This window comes from Eutrema salsugineum, unplaced genomic scaffold (genome assembly GCF_000478725.1).
Source record: "Eutrema salsugineum unplaced genomic scaffold, Eutsalg1_0 scaffold_14, whole genome shotgun sequence".
Lineage (NCBI taxonomy): Eukaryota > Viridiplantae > Streptophyta > Magnoliopsida > Brassicales > Brassicaceae > Eutrema > Eutrema salsugineum.
This window is the reverse complement of record NW_006256877.1, coordinates 7,007,747-7,016,650: the sequence shown is the minus strand read 5'-3', so window position 1 is coordinate 7,016,650 and position 8,904 is coordinate 7,007,747.

The following is an 8,904-nucleotide window of genomic DNA, read 5'->3' as shown; positions in this document are numbered from 1 at the left end:
TCGTCTGAGCAAATCTACGCCAAGATATCCCCAAGGGAATGGACAAGCCGATCCTAGACGGTCTAAAAAAGAGGCTCGACGCCAAGAAAGGACGATGGGCAGAAAAACTCGAAGAAGTCCTTTGGTCGCATCGGACAACTCTGCGCCGAGCCTCTAGAGAAACTCCATTTGCCATAGTCTATGGAACGGAGTGCGTAATTCCCCCTGAGGTGGATTTCCCAGGGATTCGACGAAGACTTCTGCCAGGACAGGAGGGCTTGAATCACTTAATGATGCTGGACAAACTCGACTTGGTCACGAAAGGCGCGACCAAGCTCTAATTCGAATCCAGAACTACCAACAGGCAACGGTGAGATACTACAACAAAAATGTCCGAAGTCGAAGATTTAAAGAAGGAGAGCTCGTTCTTCGAAAAGTATTCCAAAACACTGCCGAGAGGAATGCAAGAAAGCTCAGAGCAAATTGGGAAGGTTCTTACAAGATTACAAAAGTAGTTCGCCCAGGAGTCTATGAACTTGCGACGGTAGCTGACGAAGCAATTCTAAGATCGTGGAACGCAATGCACCTAAAGAAGTATTATCACTAAGGCTACAACACGATCAACATGAACTACGGGACGACTTGATCCATGCAAATGGTACGTAGGCAGCCCGTCCTCGGACGGGTTCAGCTATCCCCCTCCTAAAAAGTGGGGGGGGAGTGGGTACGTATACACATACCTTCTTTAACTTTAAAATTTTAGCTCGTCGAGTCTACTATCTCTAAGGTCATTGTCACTTCGGCTAGTTTTTCATTCGTTTTAAACCAGCTAGTTGTTTTATGTTCACCTTGGATTTTTAATTTGTTCATTGTCACTTCGGCTACTTTTCATTCATCACTTATGTATACTTCTCCTAAACTTTTACTTGTCCTTGCATTCACTTCGGCAAAATTTTTCTGATCTATAGTTCCAAACACCTCACCTTGTTGCTGGCCACAACGAGGCAACAGTCACAAAGTACTCTAAATGGACTTTTTACCACCTTTCCTAGGACGAGGGTGTAAGTCACATCCTCTATGGATTAAAATCAAGCGCGCTATACAAATTTTGGACCATAAATGTATCAGTCACCACGGTTTGTCATCGCACACGAGATTGTAAGTCGAGACTACATCGCTTTCTCTAAAACCAAAACGAACTCCTAAAACCCGGCAAATGCATTCACCCTCTCGGGAACGCCGGTCTAAAATCAAAATTTGATATCATCACAGGACATGGACCTCGGCAACAGGAGTTCCAAACTAAGCGCCTCAAACGGCCAAAACTTAATCCGACCTAAAACGCCTCGCGCTCTCTCCTTCCTAACTCAAACGCTTCGGCACTTACGGTCGAAGGCACAAAAAGAACGTTAATCTCTTTAAGAGTCAACCCCCAGCTCGGGATTTAGACTTAAACAGAATCTATAAAAGCCTGTCCCTCAATCCAGCTTTCTATCAATCTTTCGTAACAGTTTGGCCAGGGAAGCAAACAAAAGCCCCCTCGGCCCGGCTCGACAAACCAGTCGACGACAGCTCATTCCAGCAAAAGTTTCCTCAAAAGTTTATAAACCGCCAAGGGCGAAAACAGCGATTCCAAAAAATGACTAGGGGGAAAGACGAATGTAATAACCACTAATAAATTGTTCCACCAAGAAAAACAATAGTCAAGTGGATAAAACCGTCCAGACACCACTTACAAAAACACAAGAGTTCGAAAAATGGATAAAACCATCTAGGCCTTTAGTACAAAACGCGTGAAATAAAGGACAAGGGAAGAATGGGAGAGTCAAGCTGCGGACTGCGTTTCTCGCTCGGCAAGGAGGGTCGAAAGGGCCGGCGTACCCGCATTTGATCCGGTCGGATCTCCAACACCCAGGTTAGCCACTGTCTCTTCGATCGGCTCGTTACCCAGACAGGTATCTACGGAGTCTGGCGACACGGGCGAGAAGACTTGCTCACCTCGGATCTCGGATGCGATACGCTCATACGCCTCGTTGTCGACGTATTCGCTCTTCCAACCTTTTAGCTTGGCCTCTTCGTCGTCGAGAGTCGGGTTGTCCGGCTTCCTCAGGTCGTTGATCATAACAAGGTTGCCCTTGATCATAGCAAGGCCGCCTATAATCCGCCGATTGGACTTGTTGGAGATATAAAATCTGCCCCCCTTCAGAGCCTTTCTGATCTCCAACAAGTTTAGCAGATGATCCAGCTCAATGTCGAGTCCGCATTCAAAACTTCGAACCAGGATGCCGATAATGTGCCGCAATCCCCTCGGCATAATCTGCCCAATCAAGATCCCATGTTTCAAGAGGTACTCGAGGATAACTCCAGGGATCGGGAACCAGAGGAAACAGAGCTCGAAGAACGCCTCGTACAGAGTAAAGTGATTTTCAGGGGGTTTATCGACTCGGTCGTTCTTCTCTAGAAGGACGAATTCCACCTCGTCGGATACTCCGTAACGGCATCGCAATGCCTCAAGTGAGTCGGGGGAGGAGAGTGTGGAACCAGGCGGGTCAGATTTTTGTCTTTTCACTTGCTTGTGTTTCCCCTGCCCAGACGAAGAAGCAACTCAAGATGCCATGAGACGTTCTAATTCAAGCCTCGCCTCGACCGGATCAAAGGGAAACGCTTCCTCCTCAACTTTTACTGCAGCATAATCAACGTCTTCGTTATAGGCAGGACCCCGGGAGCAGCTCGTCAAAACCGACGGCTCGTTATTTGGAGAGTGAGCACCTGATGGATTTGAGTGATTCGACGCCTCGTCGCTTTCATATGAACGATAGGAAGGCCTCGGCGAGACATACGCCTCGGAGGATCCTGTTGCTCCTCTCACCTCGGCATCTACGCGGCTCGGCTCATAGTAAAAAAGCGGATCCAGTGAAACGTCGGAGCGGTCCAAAATGATTTACAGTCTGTACAGGAATTACAACTCTACGCGGCGAATTCTCGTCGGAAATAGATCTCGAGCGGCGGAGGCCTCGGAACCCTAGCCGGAAAATAAATAAACTAGAGAGAGAAAGAAGAGAGAAGGGAGAGCTACCTTTAGTGAAATCGAAGATCTGAAATTATGAGTAAAGAAGAAGGGGATTTACCTTCTTATAGGACAAGCTGAGGCGCGTGAGTTCCGCGTGAACCTTGGGAAGCCGTTAAAACAACAGCGCGTGGAATCCGCGGCGTATTAACAAACTCTAGCCGCGTCGGTTACACGCGCCAATAATTTAAGAATCTTCTTTTGGAAGACCAAGAGTCGGGATATCCGATTCTTCAGCTGATGTCTCGGCATAGTTGTTACAAAACGCCTCGTCGTTACCTTGAAACACGGCTCGACATTATCGACAAAAACGCCTTGTCGTTACCTTGAAACACGGCTCGGCATTATCGACAAAACGCCTCGTCCTTACCTTGAAAAACGGCTCGGCATATCCTTCGAGAAAACGCCTCGTCGTTTATTCGGCTCGGCATATCCTTCGAGAAAACGCCTCGTCGTTTATTCGGCTCGGCATATCCTTCGCGAAAAATGCCTCGTCGTTTATTCGGCTCGGCATATCCTTTGCAAAAACGCCTCGTCGTTTATTCGGCTCGGCATATCCTTCGAGAAAACGCCTCATCGTTTATTCAGCTCGGCATATCCTTCGCGAAAACGCCTTGTCGTTTATTCGGCTCGGCATATCCTTCGTGAAAACGCCTCGTCGTTTATTCGGCTCGACATAGTCTACACGAAACGCCTCGACGTTCACGGTTCGGCATAATTTTCATAGAATACCTCGTCGTTTACACGACTCGGGACGACACTCGCCTCGTGAACAAGCCTTTTCCTTAGAACAACCCATCGAGCAACATAGACTACGCCAAACAGCTCAGTTTTGTCTCTTGTCTCGGTGTGCTTCGTTGCCTAGCAAATCTTGGAACTACGTCGCTGAAAAGCAGCTCGGCGTTGTTTTGCCCTTTTTAATGGTTCGGCACTCGTACTCCGGAAACGCTTCGCCTAAGACTGTTCCGTAACAACTCAAGTCGATGGTTTATCCCGTGGCAAGAGAAATAAACCTCATCATTCTCGTCTCCGAAACTGACGAGCTGGAGGGGCTAACTGTTGACGTCGGTTTTCACCCAAACCGCTTTAAACCATCTCAAAGAACATTTAAACATCAGGGAGAGCCGATTTGGCGAGAGGAACCAGAGATTTATCAGATATGGGCCAAATCCCCGCATAAGAGGAGTAGGCCGAGCTGTAAATGGGCCGAGCTGCACTGAGGAAATAAGCAGGCCGAGCCGTGACATCCAAATGGGCCGAGCCGTGCACAAGAGAAGATGGGCCGAGCCGCAGACAAGAAAAGATGGGCCGAGCCGAAGGATGCGAGCCTAGTGAAACCCTAGGCAAAAGCATTATGACGGTGGCCGCATGACAAGATAATGAAAGATTCCGAAAACCTCTCCCGAGATTCTCGGCTTGGCGATTTAGAGGATTATTATAAATAGACGATATATGTGATTCATTATGTAACTTTGGCAACCCTAAGCAATAAAGACTTAAACACTTTTCCAGCAAAAAACTTTCTTTTGATCTTACTGTTCTTGCGATAAACCCTAGAAATTTTGGATCCCTTAAGTTTTCCTTAACAAATTTTTGGTTGTGCGAGTTTTGACTCACACAATGCTATAAATTGAAAAAAATTAAAACAATCATTTAAGACATAAAAGATTAAAATAAAGTTAATTTAAAAAAGTAAACACGATCCAAAATGTATTATTCAAAACTACTATATAAATGTATAAAATCCACAAACTATTAAACTAAGATAAACATGAGTTTTTGTTTCTTATATTTTCCTCTTATTGTGTTTTTTTTTAATCATCTTTTTTTTTATTTTTTGTAATTATCTTCCATAATTTTCCTTGTTTTCCTTGTCTTATTATTTTTTTTTTTTTTGTTTTCTTCTTCCTGGTTTTCTAATTCAATTTCTTTCTTATTATTCAACAACTTTGTCTTCTTCTTCTTTGTTTTTACGATTTATTCTTCTTCTCTTTCTGATTTTTTTTTTCATCTTGCGTACTCTTCATACATTTTATGACTCTATATCTTTTGAGGCTGATGCTCACCGAAGACACACCATTGGGCAGGCATGCATTTCAGCCCTTTACTTACATAGAAATTTGAGTGTACAACTTTAGAAAACACATAGATTGACCACATTGGTTTAAGTATTCAGATGAAAACGTTTTGGAATCATCTTTAACAAAACCTCTCTTTTATGATGTAGTCATCGAATCATATCACAAGCCCTTTCTTGTAGTTAAAAAACAAATCATAACAAACTGTTTCTTGTGACAGAAGCTACCCTATGGTATACTAAAAGGTAATCTGTTTTACCTTTGGTTAAATAGTAAAGGAATTATACCGTTGGTTTTTAAAAAAAAATTTTAACTATACATCCCAAACTTAAAACTCTGTTCAAAGGTGTGTTATATTTTTTTGTAAGATAAGAAATCTGTATTTGACTTTCGTGGTTTGCTCCTTTCGAACAATCGAAACTGTTTCTAGACAATCAAGATTTAAAAGGAGCTTAAACATACCAAAGACGAAATTCTCATAATCTCTTAATTACTCTTATAGTTTAACAAAAGAATCAAAGAACTAAAGCAAAAAAACAAAATTAGACGTAAAATAGAGCCTCTCCAAAAGGGTTGTGAAATCTTCACGGTTCCAAGATTTGTAGATTTTTGTTATATTATTTGCCATCTATTTCTTCCATATCGTTGTGCTAGAATATTTATTTGTTATCTTATTAAATAATTAAAAAATGTAAAAAAAAACGAAATTAGATGAAATTGAATCCTTCCAACATACAAACTTAAGAAAACCTAGAGTTCTAACTACTCATCAAGTAATACTATAGTGTCGATTAAGGGACGCCAAATAAAAATCTCTAACTCTTGAGAGGGAATTTTATTTTACTCCATCTTTTTTAAATAATGCACATATTGTCAATAGATCAAGCTAGGATTCAAAAATCTAACTTTTCACTGTTTTTAAAAATTTAACAGGATCATTCATACGAATATCTCAAATGTTAATCTAACTGGGTCATTCATACGAAGATCCCAAATGTTTGTGTTCTCGACATTGATCTTCTTATTCTGGTTTTTCTTTGTTATGTACTTCTTCTGCTTTATCTTCTTCTTATTGCTCTTCTTTATATTTTTCTTTTTCTTTTTTCTCGTATTTTTTTTTTAATATTTTTCATCATTTTGGGTATCTTCTTTTTCATAATCTTTGTCTTCATCTACTTAATATTTTTCTGGGATTTATTCATCTCCTAATTGATCACATTTGTATTCCATGTACTCTTTGGTTTCTTACTCTTTAGGTTTTTCCTAGCATTTTTTTTATCTTCATCTTCTCATATTTTGTAATATTTACTTTTCTGATCTCCTTTCTCATCTTAAAAAAAAACCAAAGAACAGGATTAGATCGAACTCCATCAAATCGCTATGAAATCAGTTTTCAAACGCCACAATTTTCTGATTTATATGGTTCAGGTTTCTCCAATTCTCCTACTACTTTATTTGATGATGATTTAATATTGTATGAGCTTATTTAGTTGTGCTTACAGCTTTGATATCAATTACCTCCTCCTCCTGCGTGAGTATTTGTTTCTTTGCTCAAACTGTCAACTCACAAAATATGTCTCCCACTTTGAGAGGAAGTAAAAAAAACTTTACAAAGAGGAATATTTGAAAAGAAAAAATGATTTAACTATTTTTATTTTAACCAAAAAAAAAAGTACTTATCTAACACTCTAAGTAGAATAATTGCTCGACCAAAGTAATTGAAACACAATACTCCACTAAATGGTCTTCTACACAATTTAATGAATCTCAACATAACTTAAAATATCTAATTATTCATAAAATTTTGACTTTTGATTCAAATATTATTGGTATTTTGTACTTGGTGATCCCCACCATTCACTTTTCTACTCTATGTGAGATAAAAATTTATTCACCATGTTGTTCTTTAGTACTTGAGGTCTTTTTTTTCTACCATACATTTTGGTTACGTTGGGATATTTCCTGGTTCAAAATATCATACCAACAAAGACGATTAGATAACTGAGAGATTTCATCTCTACAGTTGCTTTGATCTCTGATTCCATTTCCAACTCTGCCACTGTTTTGATCAAGTCATTTTGTGACATCCCAATTTCCGGTATATGTGAAAAGGCTTATAAGAATTGATTTGGCTACCTATGTCATCAAAGTGCACTTATCTTTTCTGGGAGTAATCTCAGGATGGATGACCTACCGGGAAGTAGTCTGCGGTACTGTGCGAGGAAGGACAAAGCACAGGGAAAGATCACGTGGTGATTGCAGAGACAGTAGACAATTCTTACGAGCCTCCCGGACCAAGCAACTCTCGACCGTCAGACAGGGGTGGGCCCAATGGGCCTAGAGAGATGCCAACCGTCGACAGTGGTGGGCCAACGAACCTAAGAGAGAAGGCGTTGGGCTCACTGGTAGGGGCGGTTGGTGGGTCAATGGGCCTAGAGAGAGGACGTTGGGCCCCAGATTATACGGCGTTGGGCTCACTGGTAGAGGCGGTTGGGGGCGTTCAAAGTTGATAGCCAATCCAGATGAAAGGCGGATTCGGGGTCTCATGGATTTGATAGCCGATCCGTCTGGTTCCCGGTTAGGGAAGAAGGGAGCGGGGTCTCACAATTGGTATCAGAGCATCAGGTTAGCCAACCGGCTCTGACCCGGGTGGCGTCTTGGGACGTGGTTGAGAATTCGAGGACGAATTCTTTGGAAGTCGGGGAGAACTGTGACATCCCAATTTCTGGTATATGTGAAAAGACTTATAAGAATTGATTTGGCTACCTATGTCATCAAAGTGCACTTATCTTTTCTGGTCAAGTGTCTTGAGAGAACTCCAGAGTTAAGCATGCTGATGCTGGAGTAATCTCAAGATGGGTACCCTACCGGGAAGTAGTCTGCGGTACTGTAAGGGAGGACAAAGCACAGGGAAAGATCACGTGCTGATTGCAGAGACAGTAAAAAATTCTTACAAGCCTCCCGGACCAAGCGACTCTCGACCGTCGGACAGGAATGGGCCCAATGGGCCCAGAGAGATGCCAACCGTTGACAGTGGTGGGCCAACGGACCTAAGAGAGAAGGCGTTGGGCTCACTGGTAGGGGCAGATAGTGGGTCAATGGGCCTAGAGAGAGGACGTTGGGCCCTAGATTATACGGCGTTGGGCCCCCTGGTAGGGGCGGTTGGGGGCGTTCAAAGTTGATAACCAATCCAGATGAAAAGCGGATTCGGGGTCTCATGGATTTGATAGCCGGTCCGTCTGGTTCCCTGTTAGAGAAGAAGAGAGCGGGGTCTCACACATTTGCTAAGTAAGTCAGAGACAAACCTAGCGACCTTGAGTTAAAAATGTAAATGCATCATGATGTATTGGCTGCTTGTAAAATCAAGAGGAAGAAATACACCCACATTGGCCAATTGTTATCGGAGCTTACCCCAATAAACTTGTATTTTCTCTAGAGTCCAGAAAAACGGGTCTGTAATATAACTACAGAGACACCATACAAAATTTAAAGATGACAATATGTATAAACCATACTAACCAGAGAAAGTTCTAACTTCTCTCATGTTTCATGTATAATTAAAAATGTGTATTGTAACTTGAATTTTTAGGTTCTTGATTGTGAGTCATAGAATCTAGTTTCAAGGTTTACCAAACATGTAACAACATAAAACCAGACATCCAAATAATATTGTACGTCAGTGTCTGTCCAACTGAAACCATAAAGAATCTATGAGAGGAAGTTAACTGATTAGTTAAAAGTCAGAATTAGAAGATTATTGATATTTAAACATAAATTTTA